General features: G+C 35.9%; 1 protein-coding gene across 2 annotated transcripts in view; it reads left to right on the forward strand.

The window, feature by feature from the left end:
* The window catches only part of Rnls (renalase, FAD dependent amine oxidase), a 309,420-nt gene that overhangs the window by 277,310 nt on the left and 10,082 nt on the right, over positions 1-22,028 (forward strand). The window lies entirely within an intron of this gene.

A 22,028-nucleotide genomic window follows, 5' to 3' on the forward strand; every position in this document is an offset into this window, starting at 1 on the left:
ATTTCTGAGTCCCTTGATTGACAGACTTACCAGCACTACTGGTTATCCAAGCTGGGAATCCTTTAGAAAAAGCAGCGTTGTGGGAAATTACAGTAGATTTTGTATATTTAAAGGGCTTTCCAAAATCAGAGGAAATGGTAAATTACTTCCTAAAATATTGCAGCAGGTCTATGTGTTTACCCATATCTTCTCAAGTTAAATTATACAGTGAACCTTTGGGGAAAATATTTACTTAAACATGTCATGGTCACTTAGAAGACTTTGCTTTTTCCTTTTAAAAGCATTGAAAAATCTCAATAGCTAATGTCTTTAAATGATGTTTAACTCAATTTTAGCTTGACTTGAAAAACAAAGTCGGGGAAATAATCATGTTATAATTTGAAGCTGGATATATTACACACCAAGTCACTTTGCAATTTATAAATGTTCCTTTAAAAGAACAATAGTTTATGAGGTTTCTTTTTTGCCTTTCTCATAAATAATTTATTAATAAACTGAAAAATGGTTTTAAAATCTACTTATTTCTAAAAATTTGATGTATTAATAAAAATAGATTTGTCCTAACTGTAAAATGTCCTATTCAGAGTTGTGCAATATCACAAAATTTAATAAAAAATTCTTTGAACACAATGTACATCCAAACCCTAGCCATGATTTTTATTACAATTTGGATGTTGAAATTATTCTAATACATTTGTAAATCTTCAGTCATTGACTGTGAAACCTAAAGGAAACAAGTTGTCATTCAGACTTAGAAGCTTGCATTGTCCACTATACATATACTTCTGTAGTGTCTTAAGCATCATTCTACAGAACATGACATTGTTCTTTATGGCAGAGATCTTACCTGTACACAATTTATATTACATCACCTTAGAAAAAGGAATAATAAAAGGTCAAGAGATTTAATATCTTTTAACTAGTTAATTTTGAGCTACTCTTCTCAAGACAGCATTTCTCCAATGCTTTTTTAAAAGGTTTTGGCTTAACCTTAAGAATGTGACAGAAATTTATGTGTCCCAACCCCTCTCAGAACTTGCAATGAATTTATGTATGTTTGTGTGTTAATATGTTCTAATACAGTGTGATGCAGGATAGAAAAGAAAGCGGAGCATCTGATCATTTTTAATTTTTCCTTCTTTTGGAAAGGAGGAAAAGCCCTCAAAGGGGAAAGCCCACCCCTTTTTTTTCCTGTGTAGGCCTCCCCTATGTTCCTTTCCTTTTTTTTCTCTCTCTGCTTTGTTTTCTTCTGTCCTCCATACTGTACCTCCTTACATTTTACTCTTTCTCTGAAATACAAGTGACAGAGCCCTACACACCCTCACATTATAAAAGCTTCCACAGGACACAGAGCTGGTGCCTCTCAACACAAGCAGTGGTGGGTGGTGTGGATTCCCAAATCCCCATCCCAGACACTTCAGGCTGGACACTTACCATCAATTTTATTTATTTTTCCCTTTTTCTCTTCTTTTGTGATGTTTACACTGCATCCTGGCACCAAGTACTGTGAAGGGTGGGGAAAAGAAAAGAAAGGAAGGGGAATAGCAATGATGAGTACTTTTAGTGTACCAAGCCCAGAGCAGGGCAATTCAAAGATGTGATTGCTTTTAATGTCAAAAGTAGTCTTCTAAGTGGCAGTGAACCACTATACACCTATAATGGTGAAAAATCCAGAACACTGACATGAATACTGGTGAGGATGTGGAGCAACAGTAGCTCTCATCCATTGCTGGCGGTAATGTGAGATAGTATAGACTGTAAAAGATGGTTTAGTGATTTCTTAGAAAGCTAGATATACTCTTACTATATGATCTAGCAATCACTCTCCCTAGTATTTATTCAAGGGAGTTGGAGACTTGAGTACATACAAAATCTGCACATGGATATTTATAGTAACTTTGTTTTTAATTACCAAAACTTGGAAACATCAAAATGTCCTTCAGTAGCTGAATGAATGGGTGAACTGTGATATAATGGAATAATATTCAGCACTATAGCTATCAAGCCATAAAAAGATATGGAGGAAGTTTAAATGCATATTATTGAGTGTTATTTCACTGAAAAACTACGTATTATATGATACCAACCATTTATGACAGAGACAAAACTATAGAAACAATAAGAAGGTCAGTGGTTGCCAAGGGTTAGAAAAGAGGAGCAAGGAATGACTAGGCACAACAAAGATTTTTATGGTAGTCCTCTGATACTATAATGGTGAATATAGATCATTATACATTTGAGCATGTATAACACCAAAGCTGAACCCTAATGAAAACTATGGACAAATAATAATGTTGTGTACATGAAGTTTCATCAACTGAATCAAAAGTACCACTTAGTGGGAGACAATAAAGGTGCCTATGAATGCTTGAAGGAAATATATGAGAAATCTCTGTATCTTCCTCTTGATTTTGCTATAAACCTAAATACTAGTATTAGTACATTTTTCCATCACTATAATTAAATACCTGAAGCCAGGTAGTTTGAAAAGAAAAGAAATTTATTAACTCCCAGTGTTGGAAGCTGAAAGTCCAAAGATCATGGCAATGGCCCTGGTGAGGGCCCCATTAGCTATGTCATCTCATGGTGGATGGAATCACAGTGGCAAGAACACATGCAAAAAGGAGAGATCATGTGGGGAGACAGGAAGCTGGAGTAAGGAGGGACTCTTTTATAACAATTTATTCTCACAAGAACTAACTCAGGGTCCCACAAGAACTACCTTAATTGCTTCTGAGGACAGCACCCCCAACAAACAAACAGCTGCCACCAAGCTCCAGTTTTTAAAGATCCCATCACTTCTCGCATTGCCAACTCAGGACCAACCTCCCAGCACGTGAACCCTTGGGGGGTCACACACAGACCTTATTCAAACCACAGTACTATTTTAAAGAAAAATCATTATAAAAATAAGTAAATAAATTCAAATTTTAAATGTTTATTGGTAAATTGCAAATAAATTATAATTATTTTTAAAAGTAGTCATGAATTTAATAATTTTAACCCACTACAACCATGAGTATCTCACAGAGATAAAGCAGCTTCCTTGAGCACCCATGGGTAATAATGATAAGGCCATTCCACTTGCCTCTCAGTCCTTTCCTTCCCACCATTCTATATTGTTGCACATTCCATATTGTTATATTCCATATAACATTCCAATTTGTTATAACAAATTACTAGAAATTTTCTAGCTGAAAACAATGCAAATTTATTAACTTTCAGTTTTGGAGGTCAAAAGGCCAAACTGGGTGTCACTGGGGAAAGGCAAGTTTCTATCATGGCTGCATTCCTTTCCAGAGACTCTAGAAATAATCCAATGCCTTGCCTTTTCCATCTTGTAGATGCTGTACATGTTCTTTGGCTTGAGCCCTTCTTCCATCTTTAAAGCCAGCAACAGCAGGTTGAGTTTTTCTTACATGGCACACTGCAATTTTTTCTCCTTTCTTACTTTTCCTTTAATGACCTTTGTGAGGACATCAGTCCTATCTTGGATAATCCACTATAATCTCCCCACCTCAGGTTCAGATGAGTAGTAATTTTTAATTCCATCTGCAGCCTTAATTCCTTCTTTCCATGTAACAGAATGTATGTATATGTACAGATTAAGATTTGGGCATCTTTGGTGGGGACATTATTTCTGTCTATCATACCTCCTTTCCTCTGAATCCCTTTTATCTCCCTTTAGGAGGCAGTGTTTCCCATGTTGTTCATAAAATCTTTGGGGGGGGCTTCAATCCTTCAAAGCTCCACCACTATAAGGGAGTAGCTGCTGAGAGAAATATGAGAGTATTTTGTTAGGAGAAAGTCATTGCTTCTTTACCTGGTCATGTTCTCCCATGCCCCGTGCTGACTCTATCACATATCCACAATGGCAGCACAAGAGTAAAAAATATTCATTCATTTATTCAGCAAACACTTAATGAATGCCTACAATGTGCCTAGTTCTCCGCTCTTGAAACCATAGAGATTATTATTTGCCAAAGATCTTTTCCTAAGACTCTAAATTGAGTTTAGTCTTGAGGAAAATAATGGTGTGTTCTTTTGGATGCTGCTTTTAAATGAAGTAAGTGGCAGATGAAGAAAGAACGTGTCTGAACAACTTGGGAGCTGCTTTCTGTGCCTCCAGTTTGGGGTTTGAATAAAATACTTAAGTAGGTGGTTCAAGCAAACTTATCAAAGCAATAGCAGATTGTTTATGGTTCTCATTCTTCCTTTTGTAGCTATTTACCTCCATAAATTAAATGTTTCTCCAGTTAATATAATTCGATGCTTAGTCCACGATGCATTACAATAAGATTCCTGTAACAAACAGGATATATTAACACTTTCAGCAGAAAAATAACCACTGGAAATACCTTTCCATGTAAGTCGACAAGGGACACTTAGTTTGATAAACTTAATACTCTGATTGTAATTATTTGTTATGTATTCCTTTGTTTCAGTATCTATCATGGTGCCTTTCTCAAACTGTACTTAATCCCTGATTTGTGTTCAGGTTTAACTCTAATTTTCTCCATCTTTCTTCATATCCAGAAAATGTTAGTGGCCCTTTTATCCACTTTATTTAGCACATTCATGAGTTGCTTTATTTTTTTAAGTTGCCAAATGTATTTTCAAATACCAAAGAGAGCAGAAGAGGAAATTTAGGTCAGGAGGAGGATGGCAAATGAACACATTGATATCTTCAGTAAAATAAAAGGATTTGGACTAGCTTATTAAATTTGTGCTATAGAATTAGAAATCAATTGTCTTCTATAATTATATTTTTTCACTTAGTCTTTTGCTTTAAGACCATGCCTTCTCTTTCCCCTTTCATGTTTTAAATAGAGGGATCATTAACTCTTAAAAGTATGTGATAAAAGTCGTAAAGATTTTCTTCATTACAAAAATACATGTACACATAAACACAGAAATTGCATATGTTTATGAGGCTTTATCAACAACCTGAAGTTCTTCCATTAATCCAGCATTAGGAGTACCGCTGTGAATGTCATACTACTGTAACCTGAATAAATCAAGAGTCCCTTGTAGCCCTGTCTGGGAATACTATTACAGTCAAAGAAACACAGTCCAACAGTTAAAAGGAATTTAGCATAATCCCAGTCTTTACTGTTATTGCTGATAAAATTTTAAAGAATATACAAAATTTTTCATCCTCAGCAGTGCTTTTGAAAATCTTGTTTTTCATTCCTTATATATATACACTTCTGAAAGCTCCCTCAGATTTTCTCTTTGCACTCTGAACTCTTAATTCCCCATTAAAACTTTACTGATAATCCACCATGTAGGCTCATCCCTTTTCCTCCCTTTTTCTTTCTTTCTCTCTTTCTTCACACCAACATTCATATTCTGCACTCCTGACTCTCCTTTTTTTTCCCTCTTAGACACGGATATCTTCACACTTTTCAATAGAAAGTCCTTCTGTTTTTGCTTCTTCAGGTCTTCCCTAACTGATTACCTCAGTTGGCGTATTACTTCCCAGGAGTTAGAAGGATTGAGAGAGAAAAAAAGCAATATACATCAGCTTAAGGCCAGAATTTTCCTTATGGATTTGTGTTTGGTGCAGGAAGGAATTGACCACCCAGAAACAACCTGAGACCACCCTTACATGTATTATTCTCTCATAAAATTTATTTCTGGTGGGTAATTTTATCTAATTTTAGCATTGAAATGTTAAGCAGTCCTTAATATTTCAATTTTTTTCTTTTATACATTTTCTGTCATCCTCCGTTAGTTAATTTAGGTAAATTGGAATTGTAAGGCAGTGACTGATCTCAAAATATACAAAATTTGTAAATCCAAAGGATTGTTATCTGCTTCAAAGTCTGTTAGTCAGTTTTCTGTTACTATGAAAAATAAGATAACCAATGTTATCTTATAAGATAACCAATGTGACTGGTTGGTCGTCGCAGAGCAAGCTGGCGGGTAAGTCAGGCTGCTTGCACCCCGGAGGTAGCAGGCGGACACTCAACCCCCCTGCCTTGTGGAGCTGGGCAGCAGGTAGCTAACCCGCCCAACCACCAGGCCAAAGACAGACGCCATCACTGAATAAACCCACCTGACCACCACACTGAGGTTTGTCACCATCACAGAGTTAGCCAGAGGCGGCTTTATAGGCTGGTGCAGGCATTTAGAATTACTCCAGAGGGCGTGGCCATCATCATTGGAAGGGCAACTCCCTTCCTAAAACACCTACAGGAGGCTAGAGGACCTTTGACAAGACCCAGGAGCCAAGAAGAGAAGGAATTGAGAGACTCGGGACCAACTCAGAGCCACCGGAGAATATATCCCACCTGAAGGCCACCACCCCTAGAAGGCCAGCTTCCTAGTGGAGCACCGCATTATCAAGTTCCTCCAAGACTTCAGGCTACTGAAGGCTAAGAGGTGAGTTATTGGAAATCTAAAGAGACAATATTAGTCAATAGAGGAAATCTGCAATATCCCAGAGAACAATATGAGAAAACAAGGGAATAAAATGACCCAAACAAACCTACATGGTATAGCAATAAAATCCAATGACAGCATGACTGAAGAAATGTCATAAAGGGAGTTCAGAATGTACATAATCAAAATGATCAGGGAAGCAAAGGAGGAGATGAAACAACAAATGCAGGTATTGAAGGATGAGATGAAAGGGCAAATGCAGGCATTGAATGATCACACCAATCAACAGTTAAAAGAGGAAATACATGAAGCAAAAGATTATTTCAATAAAGAATTAGAGATATTGAAAAAAAAATCCTTGAAATGAAAGAAACAATAAACCAAATTAAAACCGATAGAAAGCATAACCAATAAAATAGAACACCTGGAAGACAGAACCTCAGATATCGAAGAAAAAATATTTAATCTTGAAAACAAAGTTGGCCAAACAGAGAAGATGGTAAGAAATCATGAACAGAATCTACAAGAACTATGGGATATCATGAAAAGGCCAAATTTAAGAATTATTGGGATTGAGGAAGGCTTAGAGAAACAAACCAAAGGAATGAACAATCTATTCAATGAAATAATATCAGAAAATTTCCCACATCTGAAGAATGAAATGGAAAATCAAGTACAAGAGGCTTATAGGACTCCAAGTATACAAAATTACAATAGACCCACACCAAGGTACATTTTAATGAAAATACCTAACATACAAAATAAAGACAGAATTTTAAAGGCTGTGAGAGAAAAGAACCAAATTACATTCAGGGGGGAACCAATAAGGGATATCAGCAGATTTTTCAATCCAGACCCTAAAAACTAGAAGGGCATGGAACAATATTTTCAAGCTCTGAAAGAAAGTGGATGCCAACCAAGAATCTTATACCCAGCAAAACTATAAATATCTATGCCCCAAACAGTGGCTCGTCCATATGTGTCAAACAAATCCTTCTCAATGCCAGAAATCAAATACAGCACAATAATATTAGGTGATTTTAACACAACTCTCTCACCATTGGACAGATCTTCCAAACAAAAATTGAACAAAGAAACCGTAGATCTCAATAACAAAATCAATAATTTAGACTTAACTGACATTTATAGAATATACCATCCAACAAAGAGCGAATACACTTTCTTCTCAGCAGCACATGGATCCTTCTCTAAAATAGACCATATATTATGCCACAAAGCTACTGCTAGCAAATACAAGAAGATAGAGATACTAACTTGTATTCTATCAGATCATAATGGATTGAAATTAGAAATAAATGACAGAGTACAAAACAGAAACTACTCCAACACCTGGAGATTAAATACTATGTTATTGTATGATGAATGGATAACAGAAGATATCAGGAAGGAAATTAAAAAATTCTTAGAGGTAAATAAGAACAAAGAAACAAATATCAAAATCTCTGGGACACTATGAAAGCAGTTCTTAGAGGAAAATTTATTTCATGGAGTGCATCCAATAAAAGAAGAAAAAAATCAACAAATCAACAACTTAACACTATGACTCAACGCCCTAGAAAAAGAAGAACATAGCAACACCAAAAGTAGTAGAAAACAGGAAATAGTTTAAATCAGAGCTGAAATCAGTGAAATTGAAACAAAAGAAACAATCGAAAAAATTGACAAAATAAATAGTTGGTTCTTTGAAAAAATAAACAAAATTGATAAACCCTTAGCCACACTAACAAAGAGAAGATGAGAGAAAACCCAAATTGTTAAAATTCAGAATGAACAAGGAAATATCACAACAGACACGAGTGAAATACAAAACATAATTAGAAGCTATTTTGAAAATCTATACTCCAACAAAATAGAAAATCTCAAAGACATCAACAGGTTTCTAGAGACATATGAATTACCTCAACTGAATGAGGAGGACATACACAATTTAAATGATCAATTTCAAGTAATGAAATAGAAGACATCAAAAGCCTACCAACAAAGAAAAGTTCGGGACTAGATGGGTTCTCACCTGAGTTCTACAAAACCTTTAAAGAAGAGTTCATTCTAATACTTCTCAAAGTATTTCATGAAATAGAAGAGGCGGGAACCCTCCCAAACTCATTCTATGAAGCCATTATCACCCTGATACCTAAACCAGACAGAGACACATCGAGGAAAGAAAATTTCAGACCAATATTCTTAATGAACATTGATGCAAAAATTCTCAACAAAATCATAGCAAATCGCATCCAAAAATATATTAAAAAGATAGTGCACCACGATCGAGTGGGTTTTATCCCAGGGATGCAAGGTTGGTTCAACATCCGGAAATCAATAAATGTAATTCACCATATCAACAGACTTAAAGTCAAAAATCACATGATTATTTCGATAGATGCAGAAAAGGCATTTGATAAAATACAGCACCCCTTCATGCTCAAAACACTAGAAAAAGTAGGGATAGTGGGAACATTCCTTAACATTGTAAAGGCCATCTATGCTAAGCCCATGGCCAGTATCATTCTAAATGGTGAAAACCTGAAAGCATTCCCCCGAAAAACTGGAACAAGGCAGGGATGCCCTCTTTCACCACTTCTATTCAACATTGTCCTTGAAACTCTAGCCAGGGCAATTAGACCAAGGAAATTAAAGGGATACGAATAGGAAAATAAGAACTCAAACTATCCCTATTTGCTGACGACATGATTGTAAATTTAGAGGAAGCAGGAAATTCCACCAGAAAACTTTTAGAACACATAAGTGAATTCAGTAAAGTAGCAGGATATAAGATTAATGCTCATAAATACAATTCATTTTTATACATAAGTGATGAATCGTCAGAAAGAGAAGTTAGGAAAACTACCCCATTCACAATAGCCTCAAAAAACATAAAATACTTGGGAATCAATCTAACAAAAGAGGTGAAAGACCTCTACAATGAGAACTACAGAAAACTAAAGAAAGAAATTAAAGAAAACCTTAGAAGATGGAAATATCTCCTATGTTCTTGGATAGGCAGAATTAATATTGTCAAAATGGCTATACTACCTAAAGTGCTATACAGATTCAATGCAATTCCAATTAAAATCCCAATGATGTACCTTGCAGAAATAGAGCAAGCAATTATGAAATTCATCTGGAAGAATAAAAAACCCAGAATAGCTAAAGCAATCCTCAGTAGCAAGAGCGAAGCAGGGGGTATTGCAATACCAGATCTTCAACTCTACTACAAAGCAATAGTAACAAAAACAGCATGGTATTGGTACCAAAATAGACAGGTAGATCAATGGTACAGAATAGAGGACATGGACACAAACCCAAATAAATACAATTTTCTCATACTAGACAAAGGTTCCAAAAATATGCAATGGAGAAAAGATAGCCTCTTCAACAAATGGTGCTGGGAAAACTGGAAAACCATATGCAACAGAATGAAATTAAACCCCTATCTCTCACCCTACACAAAACTCAACTCAAAATGGATCAAGGACCTCGGAATCAGACCAGAGACCCTGCATCTTATAGAAGAAAATGTAGGTCCAAATCTTCAACTTGTTGGCTTAGGATCAGACTTCCTTAACAGAACTCCCATAGCACAAGAAATAAAAGCAAGAATCAATAACTGGGACAGATTCAAACTAAATAGCTTTCTCTCAGCAAGGGAAACTATCAGCAATGTGAAGAGAGAGCCTACAGAATGGGAGAAAATCTTTGCCACTCATACTTCAGATAGAGCACTAATTTCCAGAATATATAAAGAACTCAAAACACTACACGAAGAATACAAATAACCCAATCAACAAATGGGCTAAGGAAATGAAAAGACACTTCACAGAAGATCTACAAGCAGTCAAGAAACATATGAAAAAATGTTCAATATCTTTAGTAGTAAGAGAAATGCAAATCAAAACTACCCTAAGATTCCATCTCACCCCAATTAGAATGGCAATTATCAAGAAAACAAGCAACAATAGGTGTTGGAGAGGATGTGGGGAAAAAGGTACACTCATACCTTGCTGGTGGGGCTGCAAATTAGTGCAGCCACTCTGGAAAGCAGTGTGGAGATTCCTTAGAAAACTTGGAATGGAACCACCATTTGACCCAGCTATCCCACTCCTCCGCCTATACCCAAAGGACTTTAAATCAGCATAGTACAGAGATACAGCCACAACAATGTTCATAGCTGCTCAATTCACAATAGCCAGATTGTGGAACTAACCTAGATGCCCCTCAATTGATGAATGGATAAAGAAACTGTTGTATATATATATATATACAATAGAATATTACTTAACCATAAAGAATAATAAAATTATCACATTTGCAGGCAAATGTTGGAGAATATCATGCTGAGATAAGCCAATCTCCCAAAACCAAAAGACGAATGATCTCACTGATAAGCGGATGATGACACATACAGGGGGTGGGAAGGGGGCAAGAATGAAGGAAGGAGGGAGTCTATAGAGGGATAAGAGGGGTAGGAGGGGTGGGGGAAAAGAAAAAATATAGCAGAATGAATCAAAAACTATTACCCTAGGTAATGTATGATTACACGAATGGTATCCCTCTACTTCATGTACAGAGGAACAAGATGTATCCCATTTGTTTACAATAAAAATGAATTAAAAAAAAAAAAAAAGATAACCAATGTATAAGAGAAAAAGGTTATTTTGGCTCACAGCTTTAGAGGTGCCCATTCATGATTGATTGGCCCCATTGTTTTGCACCTATGATTAGATAACACTTCATGGCAGGTGCATGTGGTAGAGCACAAGAGCATATATCACAATCCAGGGAGCAAAGAAGTAGAGGAATGGGTCAGGGTTCCATTATTTCCTCCAATTCCAGCATGCCCCCAATGACCTAAGGATTCCTACTAGACCCCTTGTCTCAAAGGGTCCACCTCCTATTTATACCATGCACTAGACCAAGCTTTTAACACATGGGCCTTTGGGGGACATATAAGATCCAAACCATGGCACATTCCAAGCCAGACATGTACTCTTCAACATATCATCAGTGAGATCATATACTTGAAATTTGAGGTTGAATTTGATGTTGCAGAAACAACTGAAGTAACTTGGACTTAAAACTATTTTATAAAATCGATGGTCAATCTTGATAATTTTTAAAACAATTTTTAGATGTAACTAAAAAATATAGCTAACATATTTATCTGCTTTATTGTGGTCCCCAAACTGATTGTAAAAGTAGTTTTAAGTCTGGCACCACAAAAGACATGGGCCAGTGCACTATATCATGTATATAAATATGTGGTCATGATTTCTTGGTCATTCTGCAACTAGTACTTTGACATATCTTCCATATTTATGCTTCATGATTTCTGGGTTCTTAATAATGGGGTGTGATTGTGATCTGGGACTTGGGAGTTGAACAGACTTATGTTCACACCTAGGATCCATGTGTACCTTTGGGTAAAGAGACTACAAAGCTAAGACTCAGAGTCCGCATCTGTAAAAAGCAACAATTGAACCAACCTCTTAGAGGTCTGATTAGGGTGAAATTGAATAACACAGCAGAAAACATTGACAAATAGACACAACCTGCTTTATATATAACTAATACTATAAATAGTGACAATAAGAGAAGAGGAGGTATGGAGGTTAGTCGTTTCTTTGTTGGGAGCTTAGCTCTGTGTAGGTCTTGCTCTTTCCTTGAATACTTCTCTTCATGCCCTGCTTGCTGTTTCTTTTTTCTTACTCTTTTCTCTTTTGAGAGTTTCTCTCTTCTCTCAGTTTCACATATATAAATAGTTCCAGAAAGGGATGTTTCAGAAAAAACTGATTTAGTACTAGGGGCTGACTCTTGGCTGTACCCCTAAGGGTCTGTTGAATAATGTCAGATCAAAGTGAGGTAAACGTGGTGGATGCCTAAGGACAGATGCCTCTTTCCAGTTGGGTTTTCTTTTTTTCTTTTTCTTTTTCTTCTCTTTTTCTTTATAAGCTTTAAAGATTTTCTAGCTTCTTGCCATTCATTTACAAACCAACTTACACATTTTCCAGCATTTGACAATTTAACACACTTGTGTCATGAGTCAGCATTTCCTGGCATGAAGTTATGGCCACAAGAGCACTCTTGCCTATGTGCCATAAGTTTATAGTGACCTTTGAACAGCCAACAGAGGCCCTTTGGGATGGGTGGATGTGGCATGACCCAATTTATCAGCAACAGGAAACCTAGCAGGTGTCAGTTTTAAACATTCCATTGAGTAATCTCCCCTCTCTGTGTCACCAGCACATAAACCAGCTACTCGCCTTAGTTACTATGAGGTTTTATATATATATATATATATATATATATATTATATAAGATCATCAGCTGAGAAGTTCTGATCACTAAGTCAGGATGTACAGTCACAGCTTAATTTAAGTTTATATGGGCAGATATTTTCCCTTTTCACAAAATTCCATATTATGTGAACTATTAAATGTTTTAACACATTTGAGTTGAATGAAATCATTTTTTCTCAAGCACTCTTGGGACTTACACTGCCATGTAGCCAGTATCACACTTCTTTAAATAACTAATTATAGGGGGCTGGGGATATAGCTCAGTTGGTAGGGTGCTTGCCTTGCAAGCACAAGGCCCTGGGTTCGATCCCCAGCACTGCAAAAAAATAAATAAATAAAATAAAATAACTAATTATTTTGAACAGCAATACTATATAGAAAACTTCTAAAAGGAGCTTGTCATTTGTCCAGTATAAATACCATATATGTGTATATGTGTACATCTGTATGCATGTGTATATATGTGTGTACATATATACACCCATGTATATGCATACATACGCACACAAATATACATACACATATAAATACCCACCTGCACCCAGAATTAAGTATTAATACCATATATGTACATGAATGTGCATATGAGTGTTTTTAGAGAAATATATAGATATTGACATAAATATAGATATCTGTACCCAGTACGAATACTTAAAACTAGATGGTGGATGTTCTTACATGGGCATGGATGTCCTAAGAGAAATCGGCCCTATTCCCACACTGTTTCATGAAGGATAAGTCTGCTTGATGCATTTTGAGTAGACACTAGTATTGTGCTATAAAGCTAATGAAAGAAGTTTAGTTGGCAAAAACCATACTGATGTTAAAATTAATACTATATACTCATATTTTCATTCTATACACATTTGTTGAGCTGCTCCTATGTGCCAAACATTGTACTGGGTTTTAAAAACTCAAAAACATTTTCCTTCTTTCAAGGAGTTTTCCACAGAGTCAAACAGCAAGAGTGACCAATAAGCAGATAATCATGATGAAATACGTTTGCTATATGAAAGGTATGCACAATGTACCTACTATGTGAGCACAGCAGACTTGAGGTGGAAGTGGTAGCTTCCTAAAAGATGTACTTGAAAAAGCTAAAAATTGCAATATGAGGAAGCCAGACAGGCAAAGGTAGTGATGTTGGAGCAATGTTGCAACAACACATACACTTTCCCAAAGGCAAAACTGCATTTGAGGAATGGCTAATAACTCAGTTTGGCAGAAATTTAGGATACAACTGGAATGTGGGACAATGAGGCTGGAGAGAGAAGCTGAATTCACTGCTTCTGGTTAGTTGTGCTAAGCTGCCTGGATATTCAGCTAAGTAATGGTGCTGCCAGTGTCCTCTGACAGGGGCATGGCTGCTGTCAGAGTGTCTGAAGTAGAGATTCTATGGGTTCTATTTCAGAGCTCTTATTCATCCTTTCACCATTATCTTCATCATCTGTTGTAGAACTTCTGTGTGCCACGTTAGTACCCATCAGTATTTTAGACAGTATATGTTTTGTTTTCTCTCTCTTCTCTCTTTCTCTCTCTCCCTCTCAAAAATGTCACTTATTAATCCCTTTTTCTATGAGGTTCATGGAGTTTGTAACTTACTTCCTTTTCCAACTACTATGTGGAGTTTATATTCCTTCCCCCATTGCAAAGGTGAGAAAGTTGACTGGAGTCTTCAACCAAGCTCAGGTACCTTGTGTGGGTTTGAGATGCTAGGAAGTAACAAAACTGGAATTCAAACCAACCCTATTTTAAAAGCTTTTACATACCTCCTTTTACTGCTGGTAATTTTTCTGAGTGCTGGCTTTTCCCCAATTACAACACATTTTTATATCATCTTTCTTTTCCTGCTGTCCGCTAGAAATAATCATGGTTAACTTTTTTTTATGCTCTGATTTTAGAAAGTACTTTTATACTTGTTTTCATTCTATCTCACAACAGTTCTGACAGTTCAAGAAGTAAATATTATCTTTGCTTTAAATGAGGAAACTAAGGTACTTATTGAATGTTTTGCCTTAAGTGATGCAATAAAATAGAAATGGGAACATATTACTTTAGATTCAAAGGTCCATGTTTCACCTATTATACGAAAATGAGCTAAAAATGCACCATAGAGCTGAATGTGGTGGAATACACTTGTAATCCCAGAGGCTCAGGAGGCTGAGGCAAGAGGTTTACAAATTCAAGGCCCTAAGCAATTTAATGAGACCCTGTCTCAAAATAAAAAAATAAAAAGGCCTAAGGATGTGGCTCGGTGGTAAGCACCCCTGAGTTCAATTCCCAGTATCAAAAAAATAAAAAGGATCATAGGATCATAGACCTACACAAAAAAACCTTAAAGTACAAAACTTCTAGATGAAAATATAAGAGAAAATCTTTATGATTTTGGGTTTAGTTAACATTTCTTAGAACACAAAAAGCACAAACCGTAAAAAATAAATTGATAGACTGAACTTGGTGAAAAGTAAAAACAATATCTTTGAAAGACAGTTAGGGAAATAAAAACATAGCCAATTTTGGACAAAATCTACAAAGCACATATCTGATAAAAGACTGGTATACTGAATATATGAAGAATTCCCACAAATCGATAATAAAAAAAAAATAACCCAACTGCCTAAAAATGGGCAAAATATTTGAAAATGTACTTCATTAAAAGAGATTTGAATTTAACCAGGGAGTAATACAAATTCTACACTGGAATGTTTTTTCATTATTGAAAGAAATTAAAGAAGATCTAAATGAATGAAAAGATGTCATCTATTGAAAGACTTGATGTATTTAAGATGGCAATGTTACTTACCCAGAGTGATCTACAGATATATTACTACATTAAAATCTGAGTGGTCCATGCAAAAATGAAAAATCTGATTCTAAAATTTATATAGAAATTCATAGACTCCCTAAATAGCCAAAACAATTCTTGAAAAAGAAGATCTAAGTTGGAAAATTCATGTTTTCCAATTTCAAAGCTTCTACAAAGTCACAGTAATCAAGAAAATGTGGCAGTGTCATAAGGATAGATCAGTGGAACAGAACTGAGAGTCCAGAAAGAAACCCATACCCCTAGTTTGTTGATTTCTGCTAGTAATCCCAAGTACATTCAATGGGAAAAGAATACTTTCTTCAACATATGGCACTGGAGCATCTGGATCCACATACAAAAATACGTAAATAAATAAAACTAGACTCTTATCTCACACTGCATAAAAATTCATCCAGAATGGAACAAAAACCTAAATATACAAGCTAAAACCAGAATATTCCTTAGAAGAAAACATAGGAGTAAATCTTCACAACCTTGAATTCAGTGATGGTATCTTAGAAACAAAAATATGAGCAATAAAATAAAAGGTAATTTGGACTGCCTCAAAATTCAAAACTTACATGTATCAAAGGATTATCAAGAAAGTAGAATGACAACTCACAGAATGAGAGAAAATGTTGATGAATCACGTATCTGATAAGAATTCACTATCCAGAATATATAAAGAACTCTTGCATTGTGTATATATATCACAATTTCTTTATACATTCATAAATTGAGGGGCATCTCGGATGGTTCCACAATCTAGTTATTGTGAATTGAGCTGCTATGAACATTGATGTGGCTGCATCATTGTAGTATGCTGATTTTAAGTTCTTTGGATACAAACTGAGGAATGGGACAGCTGTGTCAAATGGTGGATCCATTCCAAGTTTTCTGAGGAATCTCCATACACAGTGGAATATTACTCAGCCATAAAGAAGAATAAAATTATAGCATTTGCTGGTAAATGGATAAAGTTGGAAAATATCATGCTAAGTGAAATAGGCCAAGCCCAAAAAAACAAAGGCCAAATGTTTTCTCTGATAAGTGAATAAAGATACATAATGGGGGACGGGGAGGGGAAGAGAAGAATGAAGGAACATTGATGGTGTAGAAGAAAATGGGGCCAGAGGAGGTTGGGGAAGGAAAGACAGTAGAATGCAACAGACAGTATATGTATATGTATGATTATATATGTATGAATAATGTGAATCTACATTGTGTACAACCACAGAAATGAAAAGTTGTACCCCACCTGTGTACAATGAATCAAAATGCAGTCTGTAAAAAAAAATAAGAAGAAGAAGAAAAAGAACTCTCTTACAACTCAACAACAAAAAAATGCCCAATTAAAATTATTAACAAAGGACTTGAATAGACATTTTGCCAGAGAAGAAGTAAAAATGGTCACATAAAAACATGCCCAACATTACTTTTCATTAGTGAAATGCAAATCAAAACCACAATGAGATACTACAATAAACCAACCCATCGGGATGACTATTATTTTTTAAAATGAAAAATAATGAGTGTTTGTGAAATACAAAGAAGTGAAATGATTGTACTTGCTGGTGGGAAAAATGGTTCAGTCACTCTCACTGATGGTTCCTCAATAAGTTAATCATAGGATTACAATATCACCCAGCAATTCCATTTCTAGGTATATACTCAAAAGAATTGAAAATGTGTGTTCAAATATTCTTAGTAGTACCATTAAAATAGCCAGAAGGTGTAAACAACCCAAATGTCCATCTACTAATAAACAGATAAACAAATTATGTGATGTAGTCAGCTCTTCCGCTGCCATGACTAAAAGGATCTGACCAGAACAATTTTAGAGGAAGAAGTTTATTCAGGGGCTCATGGTTTCAGAGGTCTCCATCCAAAGACAGCAGGCTCCATTCTTCAGGGCCCAAGGTGAGGAAGGACATCATAGCAAAAGAGTGTGGCAGAGGGAACCAACTCATATGATGATCAGGAAGCAGAGAGAACTCTCCACTTACCAGATACAAATAGATACCACAAAGTCATATCCCCAATTCCCACCTCCTCCAGCCATACCCTCCCACTTTAGTTACCACCCAGTTAATCCCTACCAGGGGATTAATTCACTGATTGGAGACTCTCACAACCCAATCATTTCTCTTAACCTTTTTACATTGACTCACACAGCTTTTGGGGGATACCTCACATCCAAACCATAACATTGTGGCATACCCATATAGTAGAATATGATTCAGCTATAAAAAGGGATGAAGTACTTATACATGCTACAACATGGGTAAATCTTGAAAACACTAAGCTATATGAAAGAAGCCAGTCACAATGACCATATCATAAAGATTCCATTTTTATGAAATATCCCATTATAGGCAAATCCATAGAGAGAAAGCAAATTATTTCTCAGTGGGTGTGACTAATGGAAAATGTCATGTTATGTGTAATTTACTACATAAAAAAAGAAGAAATAAAGTCAACACACAAAAAGATACTGAACATCATTGGTCATTAGGGAAATGTTATTTAAAACTACCATGAGGTGCTGACCATATAGCCCATCTTGTAGCGTGCTTGACTAGCATGTGCAAGGGCAGGGTTTGATTCCCCAGCACCTCACAGGGAAAAAAAGAAAAACTACCATGAGATACCATGACAAACCTACAAGAATGGTTCAAATCAAAAATACTGACCATGACAAGTACTAGAAAAGAAGGGAAGCAATTGGAACTCTCATGTATCACTCTTGGGAATGCAAACTGGCTCAGCCACTTTGGAAACAGTTTGGCTGCTTCTTACAAAGTTAAACATTCACTTACCATGTGACCTAGGGAGCTCACTCTCTGAGAAATGAAGTTATATATCCACACAAAACCTGTATGGCAAATGATCATAGCAGCTTTATTAATAATTGCCCCAAACTGAAAATAACTCAAATATTCATCACCTGATAAAGAGGTTAAAAAATATTGTACATTCACAAATAAAAAGCTACTTAGTAATAAAAAAAAAAAGGAACAAACTAGTACTTAATACATGAGTGAATCTCAGAAGCATTATCTAAATGGAAGAAGTCAGACTCAAAGTCTATTTATATGACTTTCTGCAAAAGATAAAAATGAATTGGTAGTTGTCAGAGGCTATGATTCTGATGAGGGGATTAACTGCAGAGAAGCAGAAGGGGATTTAGGGAGGTGATGGAAATGTTCTCTATATTGTTTGTAATGGTGTTTACATGACTGTATCCATTGACAAAATTTATAGAACAGTCCACAGAAAAGAGTAGATTTTACTGCATATAAATTATACCTCGATTAAGCTGACTTTAAAAAACCACCTGTGCTTTGTGTCCTCTATTATTATCTCTCTGAGGAGCAGAAGAGTTGGCTCTTATTTTCACAGTACTAAAAGTGGAAAGAAAGCTATTTCTAGACCTGAAGATCAGAATGGCTTCATTCTTTTTGTGGCAATCTCACAGCCCAGACATAAAGCTTTTGGGTTCCTTCAGCATGCTTGAGAAACAAAGAAATGTTAGTGGGCAGACTGCAAGGTGGTTTAGGAGAAAGGATGGGGAATGGGAGAAGGGATGCAGAGTTCATTCAGTGGGGAACTGGGCAGCTATTGATTTAATTGAGGGAAGAAGTAGCGATAAGGCTCAATTTAAGAGGAAAATGGTTTTCACTTTATCTCTGGATTGGCCATTGAAAGCATTTTTGGCCCTCTGCATCCTAGAATCTGAAGCAATTGGATCTCTGAGAGATTGTAATGGAGCATTCATTTGCATCCTTTAGATGCAAACCAAAGGATTCCAAATCTGTTAGATCACCTTATAGAAAGGAACTGGTTTTAAACCATCACACCTTTCACGGGGTGCAGCAACTACTGGGAACAAAAAGAACTTTGAAGAATTAATGAATGAACATGCTAAAACTTGCTGAAGGGCAGAACAATTTTCTATAAAATTAAAAATGCTAAAGGGAAATGTGATGCAACTATTGTTTTGTCTGTTATTACTGCAATACTACTAGAGAAAGCCATATCTTATTCTTTATTGTGTGCTTGTTGTGAACAAATGCTCATCAAAATAGGCTACTCAATGTTTTCCAGACCTTAAAAGATAGAGTAGATCTAAACAAATTCAATGTAGACCTCATCAATTAAATATACAATTTCAGCAAAGTGTATCCTTTGCAGTTTGAGCCCACTAAAACTGCTACATGGATCATATAATTGATTTGTGGCACATTCTGCCTGCATCTACCCAATGGTTTATTAAAATAGAATAGACAAATACCAATAAAGTGAAAAGCTCCACTGAGAATTCAACCCAACCACATCACTTTCTTCATACCTAGGATATTGCAACCAATAGTAATTTTATGGCAGCTCTCTAGTACCGGACTCAGAGCTCTGTAGCTAGAGTCCTTAATACAAGCAAGACTTTCCCTAAAGCACAACAAAGAAACAGGTTTATAAAATCACCATTAAATATAATAGAACACTGGAGAGATGAGTACAACAGAGGAAAGATGGGATGACAAGCACAACACATAATAACCAATTAAAAATATACCATCTCTGCAGGAAAGCACCTCTGTATTGATAAACTCTTTATGAATATTAAGTACTGTATAGTATAAGACAATATAAGACTTAGAGCCTCAAAAATCAGTGACCCAAAGAGGTATGACAGTCAAAGAAATATGCCTAAAAGTAGTATAAATGGTATGATCAGCCTTCCAATTTTATCATCATTATCCCAGTAAATCAGTTATCTGTAGTAGTATGCAGTGTGTGGTTAAGAGATAATCTTTATCATCATTCTTCTTAACTATAGCAAATATATTTCATGGGTATATGATATCTGTCACACCATAATAATTGAGCATAGAAAAATTTTAAGGAAGAATTTTAAAAAGATAGAGACATAAATTGACCAAGTCACCTAGAAAAAGTGATGTCTTTACTCTTTGACACCTATAGCTTTCTAGGATTTACCATCTCCCAGGGGGAAAAAATTTTTAAAGGACTGTAATAAAATACCTGAGATAAAATCAGCTTATAAGGAAGAAAATTTTATTTTGACTAACCATTTCAGAGGTCCAACCCATGGTTGCTTTGCTCTGTTGTTTTGGGGCTGGTGGAAAGTACATCATAGAAGAGATTGCATGTAGAGCAAAGCTGCTCACCTTGTGACAGCTGGAAGGAAAGAGAAGAAGAGGAGGGGCTATGTTCTCATAATTCCTTGAAGAGCACACCTTCAGTGACCTAACTTTCTCACTCTGTGCTCCACCTCTTAAAGGCTCCACCACCTCCCAACAACATCATAGGCTGGTGATTAAGCCTTAATACATGGGCCTTTGATGGTCACTTACTCAAACCATAGCATTTACACATTCCTCTATATATACATACTCAAGATATTCTTGGCAAAAGCATTTAATGAGATGAGATCTTCACCTCCTATATGAAATTCAGGCTGATTCAAATATTCCTGGTGCCTTTGCCCAGTGTCTATAGAAAGCGAACCAGAAGCAGGAAAGTTCTACTCTCTAGGGGTGATGGCATATAGGTGACAGAGTAAGAACGGTGGATAGCAGAATAATTGTTGACCTGCGCACAGCAATTGATCACAAAAAAGGTTAGAATGGTGAGGTATCAAGTGTGATGAAATAAGAAGCTAATAACATAACTACTCAGAAAGAAAAATATAGATGCTAAGAAACCAAAGAAAATTATTTTAGTTGAGAAAAAAAGTCTACCACATTTAGAGACCCTTTGAAGGCTAAGAATTTAAAACTTTCAACAGTTTGAGTTCATTTTCTGTTGGCCTGCATTCTCTGAACAAACATTTATTCAATGTACAATGAAGTAACATATACTTGGAATACAAAGATGAATAAGACACAGCCCCCATAGGTTGCTATTTCTGAGGACTCAAAGGATTTTAAACGTGAAACGTCTCTTACCAAATTGCATTCTGATGAGTTAAGTGCAGAAAAATCAGCAACATTTTATTGGATTTTCATCAAACTCCAGAGGTATTTTTTTTTTTTAAATAGGAGGAAGGGATAGGAACATTACATTTTGAATCTGGCTGACAGAAAACATTTTGTACGTTAAAAGAAACAAAAATCTGTATTCAACTTTCATATCCCAAATCTTCTTTCCTGGATCATGGAAATTTACTTAATGATTGATAGTATTGTTCACTGTTGACACACTCTGAAGTCCCATCTTTCTCAGAATGCTTGGACTAGTTCCCCATCTATAAATATGTAAATAGACATTTTCCTTGACATCAGAGTAAGGTCTGGTCTCTCTTATTTATATTTCTCTCTGTTTTTATAAACAGGCATGTGATTGATGCTATAGTCAATGCCTTGAGAATACAGTAAGAATGAGGAGATACATACAGAGAATCAATTTGAACCATCCTTCCCCCAGAAAGACACATGCAATTTTAATGCAGGTATTTATGCCACATTTAATTAAGTCTTTCCTCCTCAATCCCTATTTTC

This window comes from Sciurus carolinensis, chromosome 5, assembly GCF_902686445.1.
Source record: "Sciurus carolinensis chromosome 5, mSciCar1.2, whole genome shotgun sequence".
Lineage (NCBI taxonomy): Eukaryota > Metazoa > Chordata > Mammalia > Rodentia > Sciuridae > Sciurus > Sciurus carolinensis.